At 40.0% G+C, this 22,726-nt stretch overlaps 1 protein-coding gene and 1 long non-coding RNA gene across 4 annotated transcripts in view; one reads left to right on the plus strand and one right to left on the minus strand.

Moving 5' to 3' along the window:
• HLF (HLF transcription factor, PAR bZIP family member) overlaps window positions 1-22,726 on the minus strand; it is a 72,960-nt gene that overhangs the window by 43,939 nt on the left and 6,295 nt on the right. The window lies entirely within an intron of this gene.
• On the plus strand, window positions 5,601-18,674 carry LOC106545044 (uncharacterized). The gene is made up of 3 exons (XR_015696039.1): window positions 5,601-5,704; window positions 18,221-18,291; window positions 18,604-18,674. It is a non-coding gene; the product is annotated as an uncharacterized LOC106545044 (long non-coding RNA).

The following is a 22,726-nucleotide window of genomic DNA, read 5'->3' on the forward strand; positions in this document are numbered from 1 at the left end:
CCAGAAAATGGCCCTTAACATACCCAGGGTCCCAGGCCTGGACATGCAATTATGGGCGAGTAAGCATTATAAATTGGCCTTCATCCATATTCATTAGTTTATCTTCTGAGACTATTAATCTTTTGCTCAATGGTAACCAAAGATAACAATGAACAAAAACATATTCCCTACACAATGAAATTGGTTAAATGTCTGTCAATGAAAACGTGATGAGCATATTAAAAAAAATGAACTATGTCTCTACTGTCAAATGCTCATCAACTTCCCAAATTATAGTTTCAATGAAAAAGCATTAACAGTTTTGTTTATTGTTTTAGCTCTGACCACAATATAAAACATAACTCAAAATAACAATTATATTTCAGTTAATCTCAAATCCCTACATGATTTCTACACTGTGATGGGAAAGAAAAGCTATTATTATCTTAGCAAAAAGAGCATTTCATCATATGTTAGACTTTTTTAAAGCACTTTATCTGTAATGTATACCACTATTTGAAAACAAGTATGGTGTAGTAATTCAGGAACCAGACTTGTAACTTAGAAACCACAAGTTCTAGTCTAGCTTTGGGCACAAAACCAGCTGGGTCACTTTGGACTCAAAACACTCTCTCAGACCTAGGAAGAGGCAATTGCAAATAACTTTCAAAATTCTAACACAAGAAAACTGCAGGGACTATCCAGGACTCAACACTGACTCAAAGGCACAACAACAACAAAACCCAACTCCTCCTCATAATCCACTATGCACATATACCACAGAATTATTGTCCCTTTGCATTCTGTGGCATGGCTAATGCAAATAATAGCAGAGAAGTTTCTAAACTTGCTTATAACCATAGTAACAGAAATGGCATTGTTGTGGCAACTTCCGCATTCTTCTAAACATTACAAAGTGTTTGTTTTCTTCAGCAGTGTGATGCTGCAATGAAATTCTCCTTCGGGGGCAGTATGTGCAAGATTGCAATGCATATGGTAAAGGACTAGTAGTGGCATCACAATGCCACAATGCTGCTTGCATCATTCTGACCAATGCCATTTCCTTCCCTTCCCTCAAGGATACCGCTAACCATCTCACTCTGCTGCAACCTGACGAGATGGCATTTCCTGATCACCTGAACTCAAATGTTTCTTCATCACTGACAGTGGTGAGAGGCAGAATGATGCTTGGGAAAGCAACAGTCTCTGTCCAATGTTGTAACCAAGAGCATCTTGCCTGGTGATGATAACTCTTCTACAATAAGCAGCTATCAGCAGATATGATATAATGCAAATCAACTTCATTACAATTTAAGTCATAGTCTCTATAAATAGTAGCTTCACTTCAAAACAAAATAGAATAAAGAACAGAGCAATTCCTACATATGAAGAGATCAGAATTACACTGTAACACAATGGAGAATGAAACACAATATAAACAATGGATTTGTGAATGCAAGAAGGCTATCATCAAAAATGTCTGGGGCAAAACTGCTTGGTATTACAGGCAATGTACATTTTGTCTACAGCAGGACTGTCAAACTTGTGGCCCACGGGCCAGATGAGTCACGTGTTGGCCATGCCCAGTTTAGCGAAGGGAGAAAAAGTCACAGTACGTCACGTGACACCACCATGACAACGCGAGTTTGACACCCCTGGTCTACAGGATCCCAAATTTCTGGATAACTTTTAATCAGTTTGATATCCTACAAATGCTTTGTCATTCTGCCTGGCTATGATGGGATTTTTAACCTCAGGATAAATGACAGTCACTTGGTTGGAAATGGCTGACTTAGACTATCTTCTCATTAATAAATAACTTTCACTCAAGGGTTTCACTTGGGATTTGGTCAAATAGTACCTCTTTTGATACGCACACCACCTGCACAAATACAATGTGAAACTGAACTAAAATCGTTGCTTTGCTACCTTAATGCTCATCTGCTTAAACCTACCAGGCTATAAGTGTAGAATGGTTCACAGGATCTATTATCACCTACTCTCTCATTGCTTCTGTACCTGGGAATACTCAACAACACTCATACGGACAGCAGACCAATTGTGTGAATGACGCCTCCAAGGTGAGAAATTTTGCAGCATTAGAGTTGCTTTTTTCCTTGTAGACCTGCATCAAAGCAACATTAATAGCAATGGATCTGTTGCCAACCTAATACATATGTTGTTGTTTGCTCATTAGTTGGAGTCTATTACTGTGTTGTGAAAAGGCAGGTTTGTTTGGGCAAATCCTGTATACATCAATACATTAGGAACAAAGACAGCAAGCAAACATGTATATTTTTCTAATCGCTGATGAATGCTGCAGGAAATGACAGACAGGTATGGGGGACTACTTAGTTAAACCACTGCTTAAATGGCCGTATCCAAGTCAGTATTTCTCATCATCCACTTTCTGTGAGTATCATGAGATCGCATGCAATAATATTAGCAGAGCAGGTTACATAGGGAGAAAAAATTGGAGAAGCGCAATACAATTTATTCAGTTATAGTCAAAACCAAATGCCTTTTCCTTTCTCTGGCACATTGTCTATGATGTTTCTGTTTGCCCTTTATAGACACCTATCAATAAATACAAGGCACTATCTGCTGAAGTTACATGATCAAGTGTCATACATCAATAACTAATATTAAAGTTGTCACTGAAGTACGAAGTTTGAAAGATGTTGGGTGTGTCTTTTATAGGTAATCCTTGGCTTACAGCCAGTTCTGTAATGATCATTCAAAGTTCTGATGGACTTTTTAAAAACTACTTATAACCCTTCAGCAATTGTGACAACTGCTGTTGTTCTCCCTGCAATCTCGTGATTGTGGTACTTGGCAACCGACTCTCATTAATGAGCAGTTTGTGACTGGCAAAAAAGTCATTTGGAAGAATAGATTTGTTTAACAATTGCATGATTCACTTAACAATTATGTGGCTCACTTTATGACTGTTGGGAAAAAGGTCATAAAAGAAAGTCTGTTTACGTGATGCCTCATTTTATAACTGCAATGACTTACGACCAAAATTCCAGGTGCAATGGTGGTCATAAGTCAAGGTTTACCTGTGTATTTATAATATAAGCAAAGCATTGCAACTGCGGAAGAGGTTTGAGATACCACACTACAGAGTTAGTAAATTCAGTATCACCACTGATTGATAAATAGTAATACTGATCAATATGTAAGCATTGAAGTGGAAATAGTGTGAGGCCAATGGGATACTAACCAAATCAAGTGCAATGCAACTGGGCAAACTAGAGAGAGAATGAATGGATGGGGCTGAGTGATGCTCTAAACCTTTGCTGAATATATATACAAGGAAAAACAATCAGACAAAAGTCACATTTTCAATCTTTTCAACAAAAGAATTAAATACCTGGCTTATAACAAATAGTATTGCTATGATGGCAATGTTTGCACTGTATCCCAGGCTACATATCTATAAAGGGACCAGAGGAAGTACAATTTTACTACTAATTTTCCTGGAATTTAAGCCAATCTGGAAAATTGCCAAGGTTACAACCATAAAAACAGCACAAAGTCTCCTGACTTCAACACCTTTGTGACCATAATCTCATAACACATCTTAAACATGTCATCAATAAATATTAATTTTCCCAAGATATAAGCCCAATGATCATGCATAATTATTTTCTTTAAAAAGCTGTGGCAAAAACAGGGCATGGATGAGACGTTTTATCTGTAAGTGCACTTGTACTTCTTCATTTTCAAGAAATCGCATATGCACTGGGCATATGATACTTCCAAGATAGTGAGACTCAAGTTAGCCGCTGTCCTTCTAAAAGCATTTCCTTTCCTTACTGGAGATGCTCTAGTCCCGTGATGGTGAACCTATGGAACATGTGCCACAGGTGGTACATGGAGTCATATAGCAATAGCAATAGCAATAGCAGTAGACTTATATACTGCTTCATAGGCCTTTCAGGCCTCTCTAAGCGGTTTTACAGAGAGTCAGCATATTGCCCCCAACAATCTGGGTCCTCATTTTACCCACCTCGGAAGGATGGAAGGCTGAGTCAACCCTGAGCCGGTGAGATTTGAACCGCTGACCTGCTGATCTAGCAGTAGCCTGCAGTGCTGCATTTAACCACTGCGCCACCTTGGCTCTTTGCTGGAATGTCAGCCATCAGCTCCAGTGCGCATGTGTGCACCAGCCAGCTGATTTTCAGCCTTCCAGAGGGCCAGGAGAGGCCCTTTTCGCCTCCCCAGGTTTCAGGAAAGCCTTCGGAGCCTGGGGAGGGGTTGTGTGCGCATGCACAAGGGGGTGGGGGTTTTGTGCACATGCACAGGTGGGCGGGGAAGATTGAATTGGTTTGGGCACGCACACGCAACAGCACACACGGGCTCAATTTTGGCAAGCCATAAGAAAAAGGTTCACCATCACTGCTCTAGTCCAACATATTGCAACCTTGGCAGCTTTAAGATGTGTGGTGTGTGATCTTTTAACTCCTATTACAGTTTTAAGGGCCTGTGAACTGGTCTCCTGAGCTAACCTGGTATTGTTTCCTATTATATTTTAGAGTTGGTATTTGGAACTGTGATGTATTCATCAAGAAATAGGCATTAGCTCTTCATTTATCACCTCAATACAACCAACAACGAAGAGTGATGGGAACTGTAAATTCTTCAACTCTAGGCAGAAGCTAGTCAAGAAGTCAAATGACCAAGAGGAACCAATCCCCAGCCACTTCCACATTGCTTCTTCTGGTCTGTCTGCTTGTCTATCACTGCCCATTGCTGCTCTATTAGAGCTGTTTTTCATTGTTTTGTGGAAGGAGGCTGTGTAGATTGCCTAAGCCAAAGAACCTCCTAATTAATTTTGCTATTGGTTGCTAATGGATCCCTCTGTCCATATATTTCCATGTATAATTGTAAAATAACTACCATACAGCAATCTCAGTAACTAGCTACTCTTTGCAAGAAGATTCGATCAAGGAGCATTGAACTACGAAAGCATCACATTATAGTCTTGGTTGCCACATCCCTCCACCATCTTGGAACAATCCCCAAGTTTACAAGCATGCTGGGGCCATACTTAGTTTGGTAGCACAGGAGAAAAAAACAAAATGTTCGGCCATAAATCATGAATGGGAAAAGCTTCTATGCAAATGACCCCTTGGTTTTCACGTCAGACGGCTCTGTTTGCAAGCTTCTCCGGAGGATTTGATTGCTGCAGGAAAAAAGGAACCACAACGCACCCAAACAATGCAGTTAGCTCTCCTGACAAAAGCTAAAGGAAGTCTGTTCTGTGCTGCACAGCTGCAGAATATTAGCCTCTAAGACTTCTGTGGCATTAAAACCCAAGGCCGACACACCCATATTTACAGCACATAATGTACTGTACTGTGCCCTGTGCCAAGAAACTTAACCTATCTACTTTGGCAGAAAAACCAAGTCATACCAGGTTAATCCGATTCTTAAATTGCACAACTTCTATACAACTGGAGGGAAACCAAACCCTTCCTTTCCCCCTCCTTCCAATTTTTCTCTCTCAGTTCCCTTCCCAACCAGCACAGTGGCCTCATTTTTCTCCCTGCTGAGTGCTTGCATCTCACTTCCAAAACAATAACAACAAGCATAGCTGTCCTTAATTCCTTCGGTATTTCCCAAATGGATTATTAGAAAAGAAGTGCACAGCCTGGGGAATGCCAGTGAGCATGAATGATGGGCATATTCCTCACTTGTGACACGCAGAAGAGCTCTGGTAAGACAAAATATCCAAATTTAAACTCTGCAAAGCTCACTGAACTATTATTTCGAGGAAGCATAATTAGGAAGGAGACTCCTCGCTTTTTATTTATTTATTAGGACACTGTCCCATTTACATCCATGCATGTGCCTCTTTCAAGCATCCTCTAATTGCAAGGACAATGCATGTCTTCCTCCTTTAACCCTGCCTTGTTCTAATTTTACTTGATTTTTAATGCTGAAGTGGCTGATAATAAAGCGTTCATCATGTTAATTTCCCAATTTCAGAATTCACTGCAATAGTACTACCCACTGCCTCCTACCCCTGAAACAGCTTGTCGCTTCCCCAAATAAAAGAGACTTAGTTCAGACACAAGCCTGAATTTGTAACCAAAGAATTGTACCAAGCAGGGAATCAATATTTGTTTTGCATAAAAAAGCTGGATGTATTTCTTGCCGTTGCAAGTACCTGATGCTTTCTTCTCTAAATACACAACAGAGCACACTGTTGGGTAGCCACCAACTTATCTAGAACCTTTAACTGCTACCAACAGAGTTTAGATTAAAGGAAAGCCTACTACTGCATAACACATTATGTCAGGATGAGAGTTGAGCCTGTATATTTGAAATAAGAATGATACAATCCCTAGGTTGCATGGAATCATTTCATTTGGGGGGGGGGGTATATGTTTGTTATGTATGTTGTTGTGAGCCACCCAGAGTTATGTTAATGGGAGATCATAAATAAAAGACACATCAATACCTCTCTGATTAATAACAGGATAAAGGATGCTTATTTAATATAACAGACTGGGGTGTGTGTGTGTGTGTATATATTCCACTACTACTCTGGAGGCAAAAATAATCAATAATGTCGATAATAATCCCTTCTCAGAGGCTATAGTAGTTCATTCTAAAGATCAGGCCAGGAAAAAGCTACTATTGCTTCTTAACAGCACCCTATTTTGCATGAATTGACTATAAAATAAAAAGCAGTTGGGAAAGCTGTCAGCAGAGCCCACACTGACATGCATTGCTGTGAACTCCACCTCTTTCTGAGGAAGGATAGACAGCCAAAGAATTCATGCTAGATACTGAACAGACTGATTTTCAATTGCCACTGGATGGGCTTTTATATCTCTCAAGTAGTGGAAAGGCAGTGATTGACAGGTAGTGCTTTCTTTAGCACACAAATGGATCCATCATTTCTGTCAGGCATCCAGATCCCGAGCCCACGAGAGATCTATCAAACAAGGCCTAGCAATCCCATCTACTGCCTCAGAAATTCTGCTTATGTATGTGGTACTTAAATATGGAAACATACAGTATGTTTATATCCTGGGTTTTCTTTCTCTCTCTCTCTTTCTCTTTTCTAGTGTTCTCTCTCTCATGTTCTCTTTCTGTTGTGTTCACTCTCTCCTCTTTTTTCGTATTCTCTCATTCTCTTTCTCTTGTGTTCTCTCTCTTGTTCTTTTCTCATATTCTTTCTTTCGTGTTCTCTTTTTCTCTTGTGTTCTCTCTCTCTCTTGTTCTCTTTTTTATTCTCTCTCATGTTCTCTCTCACACATGTTTTCCTCTCTCACACACACCATTATAACCCATCTGACTGCACAGGAGGAATGCTGAAATGCAGGATCTTCATCACACAAGCAGAGATAGTGGTTTTCAGAAATGAAGTTGGGAACAGATTTCTTCTTGACCTCATTGTAAGCATGATTAAGGTCTGCTGAAATCTTATATTATCTCACAGCAAGTTGACACTATTGTTGACACGACCAGAATGAGAACAATGGACAGAATTAAGCCCCCCCCTTTTTTTTCAATCCTCACTTTTGTAGTAAAATACAAGGTATTACAGCACTAAGAGAAAAAAGAAATTTTAAAATTTCTTCAAATTTAAAAAATTGTCCTGAAAGGAGTATATAATTTTCTTTGATGTTTTATTTTTAAACAATTCTGGTTTGCTGAACAAACTTTGGTTAAATCATACTGTCTGCTGTAAGGAACTGTTTATTTATTATTACAAGAAGGACTTTGCACCAGCAGTATTTAGTTTCTGATGGAGACACAAAACCCATAGTCTCCCAGAGAGAATTGCCAAGTTGCAACTTGAATTGCAATTCTAAATAAGAAAAAAGAGATATTATAAATTACATGCAGAACCATTAAATAACTACGGAGGTTATTTAATTAATGCAACTGAAATCCAATCAGATTAATTGAACTAGCCCTAGTGCATTTTTGTTGGTTCTGATTCCAGCCACTGTTGACATTTCAATCCCTGACCTACCCTTCAAAAGTCAAGGGTGGTTCTTGGACCCCCAACAATAACTTTTGTTCTATCCCAGGATTACTGGACTATCTAAACAAAGCCTCTAAGAAAGCCTTTTTTTATTGTTGTTGTTACTTGCCAAGTTGTGTCCGACCCATCGTGACCCCATGGACAAGGTTCCTCCAGCCTTTCCTGTCCTCTACCGTCCCCCGGAGTCCATTTAAGCTCACGCCTACTGCTTTGGTGACTCCATCCAGCCACCTCATTCTCTGTCATCCCCTTCTTCTTTTGCCCTCAATCGTTTCCAGCATTAGGTTCTTCTCCAGTGAGTCCTTCCTTCTCATTAGGTGGCCAAAGTATTTGAGTTTCATCTTCAGGATCTGGCCTTCTAGCAGTCAGGTTTGATCTCCTCTAGGACTGACTGGTTTGATCACCTTGCAGTTTATGGGACTCACAGAAGTCTTCTCTAGCACCAGAGTTCAAAGGCCTCAATTCTTTGGCGCACAGCCTTTCTTAACTAGCTAAACACATAGACCACAGCTTGAGGTGAAAACGCTTCAGTATCCTTGCCGTGCAAAGCAAAGCATTTAATTTTGTTTTCTGCTATGGATTCACAAGCTGCATTCAACTGTGTAGCTCTTAAATTAAGGGGCACCAAGTGGCTGCCTTTCCTTTTCTTTTTATTAAAAAGAAAAGAAAACACCGAGCACTTAATCTCTGACCTATTGTCCTCAATCATGTTCCAGAGAGGAGAAGGCTTTGCTGGCTAGGCTCCTGAAGGATAATTGGGTAAAAAGTTTGCTACAGCCCTTTCAGCATCGTCAATGAGAGATCTTCTGCCAAAAATCCATGCATGCAGCCTTCTATTTATACGGCTACACCTCAGAGGAGGACATTTTGTCACAACTCATTTATCGCTGTCGCTTGCTTCTGACATCTGCCAGTGACAAGTGCACAAGCTAATCGAAAGAACACATTGATTTGGAGGCACCTGGCAAGTTTTCCTTCTCTAATTATTAGCTTGCTGTCCTGCCAGCTATCAAGCCCTGCAGATCTAACAGGGTTATCCAAGGTACTACTGGGCTTGTGTGAATTATTTATTTATCCGCTCTTCCCTTGGCCAACAGGAGCAAACTGAGTTTAACATCAACCAGTCATAGTGACAGCTGATACACTATGGTGATGAGCATACACGGGGGCACATCAGCTTTCTTCCACTCACTATGGATTGAGGTATTTATTAAGCAAATTTATATAGCCATCCATCTCATGTATATGACTCTGGGCAGCTGACAAATAATGAAAACAAAAATTGTATAAACAACAACAAAACAATGCTATAATAATGTAATGTTTTTCCTGAAGTCTAGGGCAGGAGGGGAAAATAAAAGGACGTGCTTCCAAAATGAAAAATGTTACTGAGGCTCCTTCATTTGAACTTGTAGAAGTTGAGAATTACCATGTTTGATGTTGGCAAGTAGATCAAAGGGAGAGAGAAAAAGGAAGAGGGCTGAGAAAATTCAAAGAAGGGGCCTTGGGCAGAAATAAAACAAATTAAAAATCTAAGCAAAGGGCTCCAGAGAAATAATCTTTATTTTATAGTAACAAAAACAATTCTGAGATATTGTCTTTAGGGTGACATGGACATCTTGTTTTAACTATTAAAAAGGTTGGTCTTGTTCTACCCTAATAGAAAAGTTCGTAAGTTGAACCATTCTAGAACTTGGCACACCATGGTCAGACTCTTGCTAATCTTCCAACAACACTAATAACAAAGCTAAAGCTTAAATATTTTGAACACATGATGCAAAGGCAGAAATCACTGGAAAAGATCTTGATGCCTGGAAAAATCAAAAAAGAGGCCAGCAGAAAACAAGGTGGTAGGAACCAAAAACAGTCTTACGAGAAGGAACTATTGACAATCCTCCTAAAATCTTGTTCATTGACTCACAGACTTGGAAGTGTCAAAACAACAATAATTCACCCTGTTCCAGCCAATTACAGTATTTACATGCGCCGTAAATATACAACAATGATAAGAGAATCTTTTGGTCCTGCAGGTGTTGCTGAACTACAATTGCGAGCATTTTTTTAAACCTTTGGCCGTACAGCTGAAGACTTCTGGGAACTGTGGCTCATTTAACATCTGGAAGACTACAAGTCTCCCACCCTGTCATGCTCATTTCACAATTTCATTCGGCAGATTCCAGTGGTCATGCCTAAAAGTATGGATTTCTCTCCATCGGAGACATTTTTAGCTTTTAATTATGAATATTGTTTTCCCACAGCACTAGGCAACAGATAGACACTGAGGAAAGGGGGAGAAAGGAAGAAGAATTAGACCAGCAACTTTTGGCAACTTTCCTCTGCTTTACTGTTTCTATACCAAGTGGTTGGAATAAGAGCTTCCTAGAAAACAATTTAGTGTTTGTACTTGTTTCTTCCAAATCCCCATCTTTTTGATGTTGCAGCTAATAGATTTTATGCCTGCAGGGGCTATCATATTATTAATTTTGGGAAGTCCTTGTCAGCCAAAGGAAGGCAAAATATGCTTCAGTTAAATAAACACACACATACGTGCTACATTCTAAATGCTGTGAGAAGTAAATCATTAATTAGAAATTGCCTCATGTCGTGAAAATGTAGATTTATTTCCAGAATGTTCACAGCTATATTTGCAGAATATATTTTACAATCTCCAATGTATTCTCACTCCTCACTACCCTGCCATTTGCAGTGATCTCTAAAACATGCAATGTGGGAGAAGATCTATTTAAGATAAATGGATGTAGAAAACACTCAACCTTGACTGACATTTTGGAAAGAGAGAGAGTATTGTAGTGGAAGAGGAATATGAGGACACAAGAATTTGCCTGGATTCTCTTTCCCTGTTCAGGTGCATCTACAACTATTGTAGGGGTCTCAAAACTTGAGAACTTTAAGAACTGACTGAGGAATTCTGGGAGTTGAAGTCCATAAGTCTTAAAGTTATCAAATTTGGAGACCCATGATTTATTGGAACTGTAATACATGTTGGCTGAGAATTATAATTCACCCGAGGGGAGACAGGGTTGGAAAAGTCTGATCTGGACCTTCCCATCCACCAAGAAATATACAAATCCCTGTCCATAAAGCAAGACAATTGTTTGCTCTTGTGTAGAATTATTGAAAGTGGGACATTCAGAGTCTCAACCCTTCTCCTCCACATAAGCCTTTCCACAGATTCTATATTACCAAACCCATAATCACTAATGCACCTTTCCACAGATTCAAACAACATCTCAGCATCTTCAAGTTAAGTCACCTGTGAGATCAGGCAGAGCGGGCACATTTCTGGCTTTGTTGATTATACAATGTCACCTTATGAGACCCAGGAGATGACTTTTTCAGTAGGTCTGCCCTCTGCCATGACATCCTTCTTGAGATCTATGTTTCCCCCAACTTAATAACTAGTGGTTGCTTGACTTAATCTTCCTGTTGGCAGGTGGGCTGGCTGTTGGTCTGATTATATCTTTCTTTCTCTCTTTAAGCTATCAGAATTGTTAAGGTCAAACAGTCTCTATGTGGACTCAAATAAATAAACATAATTTGTGAAATGTTGGTAGCTGTGCCTTTAGTAGCATCCATATCTGATGCAATTAGCGGGTGAACATTCGTCTTCCCTGCTGTGAAAAGTTTCAGGTACAGATTTTGCATATCCCTGCTGTTAAAAATCAAACATCCATATACACCAGCCTTATTTCACACATCTGTCTGCAGAGCGATTCCCATCACAAAATTCACTTGCTTTCTGCACAAATAGTTGTATGAATAATTCTAAGTTCTCTGCCTGATGAAGAGTAACAGCCTGGTGGAAAAAAAAGAGCTGAGGATTATCTGACCACTGATTTATCACATGTCCATTCACTTAATTTCCACACTAAAACTAAATTTATCCACACCAAAGAGCACAGTACCAACTTGTCTCCCTCTTTATATTTTTATTCTATCTTTTTTTTATATATCAGGAAAGTGCACATGATTTCTTTCTCCCACTCTCTACAGTGCTTAATAATAATATCCAATAAAGCTGCTGTCTGCTTGTGGTATGAGTTATGAATCAGGCTCTTGTGATTTGTTAAAGTGTATGATTTGCACCAGATCTCTGAAGGCCACATTAGAGGCTATATTTTGAAAATAATTAGGTGAGGCCAGGAAAAATAATTTAGATTGAACTAAATTTACATGCAAATGCAGTTAAGACTAAAATGATCAAATATAGAGGACATAATTATAACTAGCATATTCAATATTTTTTTTTTCTCTTCTGGCAAATTTAAATTTGGTGGAGACTTTTGGAGGTGCTCAGATAGGGAGATAGAGGGGAAGGGCCCTCTTCAAAGCAAACTCTTCAACTCATCAATTCCTTCTTGAGGTTTCAGACTGTTCATAACACCCCGCCCCCAAGTATTTATTATACGAACATAATTAAATGAATATTGTTTACTACTTCTAATAATAACACTGACCCTCTTGGTGTGTCCCTTTCTACTCATGGGGGTCAATACTGACCACTTTGGAGAACTCTGTCCGAGAACCTTAAGTTGTACAAGTCTGGTTTATATCTTAGTGAGACACATGAAATTAGCCTCTGACATGTTCTAGTCAATTTCTCAGTGAACTTTGTATCTGACTGGGATTGTGCACTTGTATCTTCCCTAGCTTTACTCAAGCCTTTCACCACTATATCATAGTAAAGTCTGCCTCATTTAGCTCCATGATAGTGAACAGAAAGTACAGATAGTCCTCGACTTACAACAGTTCATTTAGTGGCCGTTTGAAATTACAACAGCACTGAAAAAAGTGGCTTATAACAGTTTTTGACACTTGTGACCAATGCAGCATCTCCATGGTCATGCAATCAAAATTCAGATCATTGGCAACTCATTCATATTTGTGACAGTTGCAGTGACCTCCTGGAGTCAAATGATCATTATTTATGAACTTCTGACAAGCAAAGTCAATGGGGAAGCCAGATTCACTTAACAATTGTGTCACTAATGTAATAATTGCAGTGACTCACTTAATTGTGGCAAGAATGGTCGTAAAATGAGGCAAGATTCTCTTAATAACTATCTTGCTTAACAACAGTAATTTGGGGCTCAATTGTGGTTGTAAGTAGAGGACTACCTATAGAACTTCTCTATGTATCTCCCATACAACGCAACAGAATTGTCCAAGCAAATTTCCACTCAGTTACATTGAAAGATTGCCTCTCTCAGCGGTCCTGAAAACTACTGATTTTCAGATCATTTAACCATCCCCCCCACACACCCATATGCCTTACCATGTCCAGGTTTTGCAAACATTTCTTAAGGGTAAAGTGATTAATTAAAATTTTATTGGGAACGTTACAATTCACTTCTCTAGATCAGAAAAGGATACTGACTTTTTCCTCTCCAGCTTGTGCATTCAGCAATTTCCTTCCCTCACACCCAGGAGGATCTATTTTTAAATTTGCCTACACGTATTCCACATCTCTTTTTGATCTAAACTGCAGTCTCTGGCAAACTAGAGAGAAAGGGAGGGAGGAGTGGGTAATATGACTTTCCTCCCCACTCTCTATCATCACTGCACAGAACATCTAGTACTGCCAAACTTTTCCATTTTGCTTTAAGGTTCTCTCTAGATCTGGACACGCGAGGTACCAATAAAGGGACGTATCTGCCTGATGCATCTGCCTTCCTGTTTCAAAGAAATGAACATTCTCCACAGATCAAAGAAATAAACCATTCAGTTGTTTCTCCTCCACCAGCACTCTCAACCATTCAGCAAGAGCCAATGTGAAAAGACCTGCCACTAGAAAAGATCTGATTGATGGGTTAGCTCCAGGGGTGGGTTCTGGCTGCTCCTACTGCCGGTTCGCTCAGAGCCGCGCTGCGTGTGCTTGATGCACACTCTGCACACATGCACAGTACTAAAAAAAATGATGTTGCGCATGCACAGAAGCCAAAATCATGATGGCAGCGCCTAGGGTGCTGGCGAGAGAACTGGTTTGGGGACATGGCAGGCCAAGTTACTATTCAGTTGAACTGGTAGGAACCCACCTCTGGTTAGCTCCCTCTGCTTTGATGCAACCCATGTAGATAGTCCAAGGACCAGGAAACATACAGCAGCATTACATGCATTATTTGCAATCATTGCACAATGTCAGTGCTTCAGAAACCACCAATATCAAGTTGGGTTATATGGAAAATGGCATACAGAGGAGGAGGCATAAAGGTGGGTAGCAGAAATCAAAATAACTGAACTGTACCATAAAGGGGACTGTTTAGGCTACCCAGTTATAACAATTCAGAAGAAGGATGTGCACATCCAAGACATTTTCAAGATCAGAGGCAGCTTACATCTCTTTTCCTCCCTCACAGCACAATAAGGAAAGGGGAACTGACGTAGAATGTTAGCACCCACCCCTCTCCTAGAAGAATGAAATATTTTGAGAAATATTTTAAAAAGGCAGGATAAAATATTTCCCCTATCAAGAGAAATAAAAATCTTAAGGGAGACAGAAACTCAAGAGCCTCAGCTCCCTGCCCCCAAGCAGATACTAAGATGAGGCCAACTTTTAGAAATGCTGATTTGCTAATCCATTACTGCCTGCAGCAAGGTCTGGTTCTGAACAAAAGTAGGGTTAGCCTTCTGCCACAATAGGAATTACCCATCAACCAAACTTCAACCAAACTTAAGCTCAGACAAACTCCTAGGATTTGTACATAGTCCTATGGGAGTCTGACAACAGCCAATAGAATACATGTTCTTGCACAGGAACAGGAAGCTCAAGTTCAAAGCCCAAGAGAAGGTTTAAATACCCCTCACTCTCATCTCCATGTGTTCCATTGACCAGAACCACAAACATGTGCTCCTGCTTCAGCAATAAATGGACCCTCTTTCCAATCAGCCTCCATTTTGACTCCAGTACCTTTCTCCCAGCTTGGAACAGGACCTGGATTTTTCCTTCCAACATTGATTTCTGAATTCTTTTTTCTTTATTTGCCCCCACTCCTCACCCAGAAGACAATTTGTCCCTTAAACCCTAAAGGGAATCATAACACCAGACATTGGTAACTGGGATGTTTCTCACGCTGGGAATGTTGTCCTAAGCCCAAACCAAGATATTGACAATTGAGGCTGAAGCAGAACTAATCTTTGTTCAGTCCACTCAAACGCTTAACAATTCATAATTAGAAGCTATTTATAAAATTATTTTCTACTGTCTTATTCTACAGATTAAACCAAGGGGGTGGCTTTTGTCCTAAAATATATCTTTCTGAAATACCGTATTCTTCAGAGTATAAGGAGCACCAAGGTTTTGAAGAGGCAAATTTTTAAAAAATAAGTTTTTGCACTCTGCAGACCTCCCCCCAAATGGCCCATTATTCGCAAAACCAGGCCCATTTAAAAAAAAAAAAAAAGGGCATGGATAGCCTTTAGGAGGCTTATAGAGTACTCCTGGGGGCTGGGGGGGCAAAATTGAACAAAAAAACAGCCCGTTTTTCGCTCATTTCTGCCCTTCTGGTGAAGGGGCCTGGTTTCAGGAGGCAAAAAAATACTGTACTCACTGTATGAGACGCACCCAGATTTTCAACCTCTTTTTTGAGGGAAAAAGGTGTGTCTTATACTCCAAAAAATAGAGTAATTCATTATGCCATTTATCTAATAGGCAAAATTGCCAATTTGTACCTAAGACTCAGCTTTGTTTCCCACTGATGGGAAGAATTTTGAAATTTGCCAGAACTTTTGGATAATGTCTTACCCATACCAGGGAAACTGCAAAAGATGGGTAATGTTCCTAGCTGCCTCCTTGACCTCCACGACCCTATGAGGAGTAAGCATTTGATCAGAGGCATTGGGATGAGCCTGCTATACGTAGCTCTGTTGTACTTTTATTTCAGAAACAGGAAATGCATGTGCCTGCCAATTCCTCCTTTGATGCCGGTCAAATTTCCTGCTCATCTAACTTAATTTTGTTATAAAAACATCATTTTAATTTTTTAAAAAATAGAACGTTGGCCTTTTGCAGAGCAAGGGGGTGGGTAGTCATGAGACAGACACAATTTGGAGTAACAGTAGAAACTCTGATCTAGAAATGGCCACCATTTTGCCTGAAATAATAAATCTGAACATGCCTGAAGTGACAATAAAAATTGAAAAATTGTTCAGAGGAACTTTGGAATGGAATAAGATTTGGCCTGTGGCTGTTTCAGCCATTAAATATGGAAGAAACTGCAATGAAGAAAGATCTTATTTCTAAAATAGAGAGAGCACACAAAAACCTGAATACATAGGTAAACAACTTAGCCATTTCTAGTCTGCTATTACTTTCTTATGCTATTCTATTTTATTTTTTGGAGAATTTGGGGATAACCTCACATGATTTCATGGAGTGTTAGAGTAGCTAGCATGGGAAAATGAGAATTCTAGAGTAAAATATCACAGTACAAAGCATATCCTCTTGAATAAAATCTACTGTATAATTTGCCACGAGCACTGTCATATTGGTAACAATTTGGTAGAAATTGTTGGCTTCTCTTGTGTTACTCCACATGGTATGAACTAAAGAAAGAAAAGTCATATAAAATTCTGCTAACTTCACTAGCCGGGCACCAGTGGTGGGTTGCAGGCAGTATGCCCCAGTACGGGCATACTGGAGCCTGCCTGGAGCACTGGGTACTGTTCTGGTACAGTGCTCCGGAGGGCCCACCTGCTTGCCCAAGCTCCTTACCTGTCCTTTAAACCTTTGGCACTTCTGTGCACGTGCACGATGCGTATGGTGCCTGTGTGCCATTCCGTCAAGCAGCTGGAGCGTCACAAGCAAGTATGATGCATGCGTGTGCTGTGCACATCTGTGCGTGCACTGCACGCATCCATGTGGGTGATGCCGAGGCCGTTCCAACGTACCGGTTGGAATGGAATCCATAGCCCACCATTGCTGGGCACCCTCATAAGTTGCCTAGACCAGGGATCTCCAATTTTGGCAACTTTAAAACTTGTGGACTTCAACTCCCAGAATTCCTCTGGCTGCCAAGATTGGAGACCCCTGGCCTAGACTCATTCCATCATTTCTTGCTAGCCCTGGCCAGGAACATGCTGGCTTAAAAATGATGAAATTTATAGTCCATATATACAGAAAGGATAATGCAGATACCTGTTTGAGAAGGCTAAGATAATATTGCAAGTTTGTTTTATTTACTGTTATCCCATCTTTATTAGTTTGATAAATAAGTCAAGGCAGTCAACACACATAATAGTCCTTCTATTTTCACCACAACAACTACCCTGTGAATGAGTTGGGCTAAGAAAGTGGGACTGGCCCAAAGTCACTCAGCCAGTTTTCATGCTTAAGAAGAATTCTTAGAATTCACATCCTCCTGGCTTCTAGCCTGATGTCTTAATCACTCCTGATGTCTTAATTACTAGACCAAACTGGCTTTGATCCAGCCAGCTCAACTATCCTCAGTCTCTGACATCAATTGTTGGGATTCTCCGATCCAAAGTTTTCCTCTCAATCTGATGCTTTATTTCAGAAGGAACCAGGACTAAACCTGATATTTTCTGCACCTGAGCTACACCTAATACCTGTCTTTGATACATCATGTTGACACTTCTTTTGAGTTCCAGGAAACAGCACAGCACATTTCATATCTCTATCTCCAAGGAATACTTTCTTTACTGATCTCTTTTAGAAGGAATCCCTCAATGGCTGCCAAAACCCCATTGCACAGACGCTGGGTGTGTACAAGTTACATGTATGACAGCCAGGCCCCGCTTGGACCTCAATGGGCATATACCCAAGAACACACTGAATATTTTTATCCTGACTATAGTGTGCATTTCATTGTTGCTGTGGGTTCCATAGTAACGAAGTAGCTTTCCAATAGATTTCTACAAACCTTGGCACTTAATGACCAACAATTGCAGGAAAAAAAAGATCGGATTCTTTTCACTAAGTTTGTTAATTTTCAGATGCCAGCATAACATCTCCCCATCATTTTTTTTTAAAGGAGAAACATCCTCAATTCTAACACAAAGCTACAAGAATCACCAATGGCCCTGTGTTTTCTAGCCCTCAAGTACATCATCTGGCATTTTTATTTTCAGTTCTGTCCAACATTCATGCTACCTGTGTTTCATAACATTTGGCAAGTTTTCTAGGAAGATTTTTGGCATCCAGGCATGTGCCTGCTCTGGGAAACTTTTATTTATTTTTATTTCGTCTTCCAGTGTGGAGACCTGGTGTTATAGAGACGCCAAGACTGAGCTTCAGGGAAACAAGCTATGTTCACTCTGACAACGTAAGTTGGCGTCATACTCCAATTTTTAGCAAGCTTTCAACATAATGACTGACGACAGACAGAGGTAGGATTTCATTGTGTATATTGGCCTCTCCCAGCCTACCGTTTCTCTTCCAGAGATATGAAGGCTCCCATATCCTCCAAAAAAAGAGGGGAAAGATTCATTTTCCCCCACCTCAATTTTTTAATTAACATTCCATTTCATCACTGTTGTTAAATTGTTCACATCTTTCCATGAATGTTTCTGTTTCTTTTCCCCAAATTCTTGTTTTGCTTTGTTTTTCCCATCACTTTCTGCATCAATTATTTTAGGGTAAGGTCTCCAGAACACTACCTGCAGATGGGACCAAACCACCAAAAGATACTCACTGGGAATTCTGCAATCACAACACTTTTGAAGGAATGCCAAATTGGGAAAATTAAGAGATGGAAAAACACAGAATCCCCTCAAATGATACGGGACAATACATACTTACTACATAACTCAAAAGGTTCTGTGCAATTATCAAATCATCATCAGTTTGTAATCAAGAACACAATATAGAGAACTGTGTCTTTCCCAATCTTATTTCACAGAACAGTAAAAATACAAAAATGCCAGACCATAAAACTGAATTTCATTTTACTTTAATGTAAACAGCTTCTTGATATATAATGGAAAGCAATGTACAAATATTTGCAATAAGGAAATAAAATAAACCCTAACGTTTTTTGCATCATTATTTCTATCCACCAGAGATGTATACATTACTTCCTCCCCATAACTGTTGGAGACCTATGTTGGATTCTTGTACTTTGACACCTCATTTTTTCTTTCAGTAGCCAAATTCAAGCAACAATTGGTACACCATGTAAAGAAGTTACTTGTCCAAACCTACTCTTCTCGTTAATCTTCTGCCAATTCAAGATTTGTGCTTTTTTAACCAATCTAATATTGCAATCAGAATTCAAAATAACTTTTTTTAATGACCAAATTGCCATAAACAGAATAAAGTTAGCACAGATATGTGAATCTGTGTCCATCTACATCCATCCTTTCTAAAAGTTGGGGAAACTTCTTGTACACATTTCAGAATTTGGCTCACCAACATATAAAGCCACTGCAACCACCCTTTGGCAAAGTCCTGGAAGTTACTGTTTGGGTTTTCCCAGAGAGACAGGAACATCCTGGAAAATTTTAATTAATTACTTTGCCCTCTGTTCTTATTATTTTATTATCAGTGCCAAGACTCTAAAGGTACCAACTCCTGTTGCTACTTGCACATCATCCACTTCCTAGTCAGCTTGTTGGGGAAAGTCTAGGGGGCATGAGTCACATAATATACCCCTCAATTTATGATTCCACTTCATTACACAATCTTTTGAACTAAAACAGTGGGGAAACGAAGTGCTCTTCTTTTGAATAGAATGGGACAACTTGCCTTGGCCAATTTGTTACAGGACAACTTTCCATCACCAACTGGCTACGGGACAACTCACCACAGGAAAATTCAACAATTCAATTTACATATTTAAAATAATAAAAATAATATTTTAATGCTTGTCATTTATATTACATTTTATTTTTATCCCTCCTTTTGAATCATTTCTTTAACCATTCTATATTACCATGTCTTTGAAATTAGCATGATTCTTGTCTCGCAGCAAGTTGGCCCATGGCAAGCTGGCTGCAATGAATTGACTGTAGCAAATTATCTTTGAGCCTAGAAAGCATGAGCTTCGTTATTTAAGCCATTTCTAACGTGAACAATGACAGGCAACACATCAACCCATTGCAACCTTGATCCCTGTAGCTCCAAATGTACATGTGCTTGCTGGGTCATTTGAGGTGAGGGAAAGCAACTCCTGCTTATGGCAAAGTCTCCATTGCTTTGTGTATTGTTCATGTTGCAGATCTAGACTGAAAATAAATTCTTGGCTTACAGCCTGGAGATTCTAAGGAAACTTTGGGCATGATTTTTTTAAATAGGAGGGGCATTTCTGGATGCTAACAACAAAACCTGCAATCAAAATAACTTTTGGCAGTAGGACAGTTTAGAAGTGTGTTTTGAAATTCCTCAACTATTGGGGCAGGGGGAAAGGGAGGGGGTGTTTTCTAAAATCAACCAAGAGAATAAATCTTAGCCAGGCCTGACTTATAAAAGAGGTTGCAAATGAACCTTGACAGGTAACCATATAAAGATTGGCTGCTTTTCCTGCTCTCCCAAAAAGATACGGAGAAAGGAAGGATTATCGTTCTAATAATTTTCTCTCCCCTCCATCGTGTGCTTGGCCATTGAGGCATATCATATAGAGTCGTTTCAATGATGTAGAGAGAACCTGACACAATCCTGAGGATGGTGTAGCATCTGAGAACACATGTGGCAGAAACAAATATCTTAGAGAATTACTAGAGGGGTGTTAAACTCGATTTCATTGAAGGCCACATCAGGATTGTGTTTGACCTCGGGAGGGGGGGCTGTGGTGGCCCAAGTGCTCTGCCAGCAAAAACTGGCTCCCAAGCTTCGTTTCCAGCTTTGACGGCCTCCTGCAACCCTCTGGGGGAGAAAAGAGAGCCCGGGAGGACCGCACACAGCCTACATGAGCTCTGTTTTCAGCTGGGATGGCCTCCTGCAATCCTCTGCCAGGGGAAATGGAGTTTGAAAGGGCCGCATGCGCTCTCTTGAGCTCCACTTTTCCTGGCAGAGGCGCCATGGACCGGTCCTTTGCTATTTCCATGGTGGGCCCCCAGGCCAGATCTAAACACTCTGCAGCCTGGATCTGGCCCCCAGACCTTGAGTTTGACAGCCCTGAATTACTAAATCAAATCCTCCCTGCCGGTGGAAAGGTTTAGCCACCAAAGTTGATGCTTGCCTAGTTTTCATCTTTTTTGCAAGAGTTTCATGTGTGGGAAAGCCATGTGTGGGGAAGCCATGTGTGGGGAAGCCATGTGTGGGGAAGCCATGTGTGGGGAAGCCATGTGATACCACCATGGGGAGTCTCAAAGTGATTCCATAATGCTAAACCCCATGCAGCGTTCTTTTAGTTGGGGGGGAAAAACACCTCCTTGACCTCTTAAGCATAGAGAGCATAAAGGACCAGGTTTGAGATGTCAGGAAGAATCCACAAGTGAGAAAGGGAAATTATTATTGCCAATGCACCTTCATGGAGGACCTGACAGGAAATTCATAGGAAGGAACTAGCCAAGCTCAGAGAGGCCACCTGCCTTTTTAGGCTCTCTGCCATTTTTCTACCCTCAATGTAATCCGCATTTCTCCTGCAGTCAATGCTGCTTCCAAAATCTATAATTCTCTCCTTTAAAAAATTTATTCCCTCTCTTTCTTGGATGAGAAGCGAAACGTCTTCAAAGAAAAACCAAAAAGTTTAGTTGCCTCTTGAAAAAGCACCTTTGGGACCCTCTCCATCATGTTTGATGCTATTTCAAAAGTTAAAATCTCTTTAAAAGCTACACATGGAACTTGTTACCAGCGCACCTCAAAAGCAAAAAAAAAAAAAAAAAATGCCACCAGGATAAGTTTCCATCATACTCTCGATTTTGAGAGTACATGGGTCAGGAAGCCCGAGTCACTATGGTGTTGTGCGCTGCACACCAAACACACATGTTCAACTCAGCACTTTCTTTATATGTGGAACTGCACTTGGGGCGCCATACACACTTATGTGCAAAGAAACTAGTTGATTGGAACCAATTCATAGCTGCATTCCTATCACGTACTATTCAGCATTCAATAGCTTTTCCGAGAAATGTGAACTGCCTCCATCTGAAATTCTTCCCCTTGTTTCAATTCCAGTTGAAATAAACATGCATTCAAAAAATCATCAACTGAAGTGCATGTCGATGAGGATTCTGACTCTGATTTTCAGAAAAATGCAGCTAGATTACCAGTCTCCTCTCAGTTTCTGATAATCACACAGTTTGTGGCTTTGATTTTCTATACTATTCTTTTCCACTCTCAAAGCTAGCTGCTTGATTTATTTTGATTTATACGTCTTTGACAACAATATCTTGTTTCACCATCCCAGGATAGAGCGCAAGTAACATGGTTTCCTGCTGTTGACAATGAATTCCGTTCCAACAGATAAGCAATAAATAACCCAACTGAAAATTATATGTAGAGCCAAATTGCACTTTGTGCAGATTTCCCCAATTCTATGTACAATTAATTCAAAGTATCATCCACCCCAGCATACATTTCTCCTTTTCCTAACTGCTTGTTTGATGAACCAACTTGTAAACATAAACAGAACTGTCCTAGATATCCCACAATTTTCATGGGGATTAGTCCTAATATATTTAATTAGGACTGCAGGCTCAGTTTTAAAATATTTCCAAATTGCCTCTTTGTTTAAAAAAGAATATTTAAAGCAGTGTTATGATTATTTCAGAATAACTGTAGGGACATTTTCAAGATAATATTCTCAGTTCCCTACAAAA

The sequence above is a fragment of the Thamnophis sirtalis genome, unplaced genomic scaffold, assembly GCF_051295495.1.
Source record: "Thamnophis sirtalis isolate CommonGarterSnake01/CBP01778 unplaced genomic scaffold, rThaSir2_p1.2 scaffold_3, whole genome shotgun sequence".
NCBI classification, from domain to species: domain Eukaryota; kingdom Metazoa; phylum Chordata; class Lepidosauria; order Squamata; family Natricidae; genus Thamnophis; species Thamnophis sirtalis.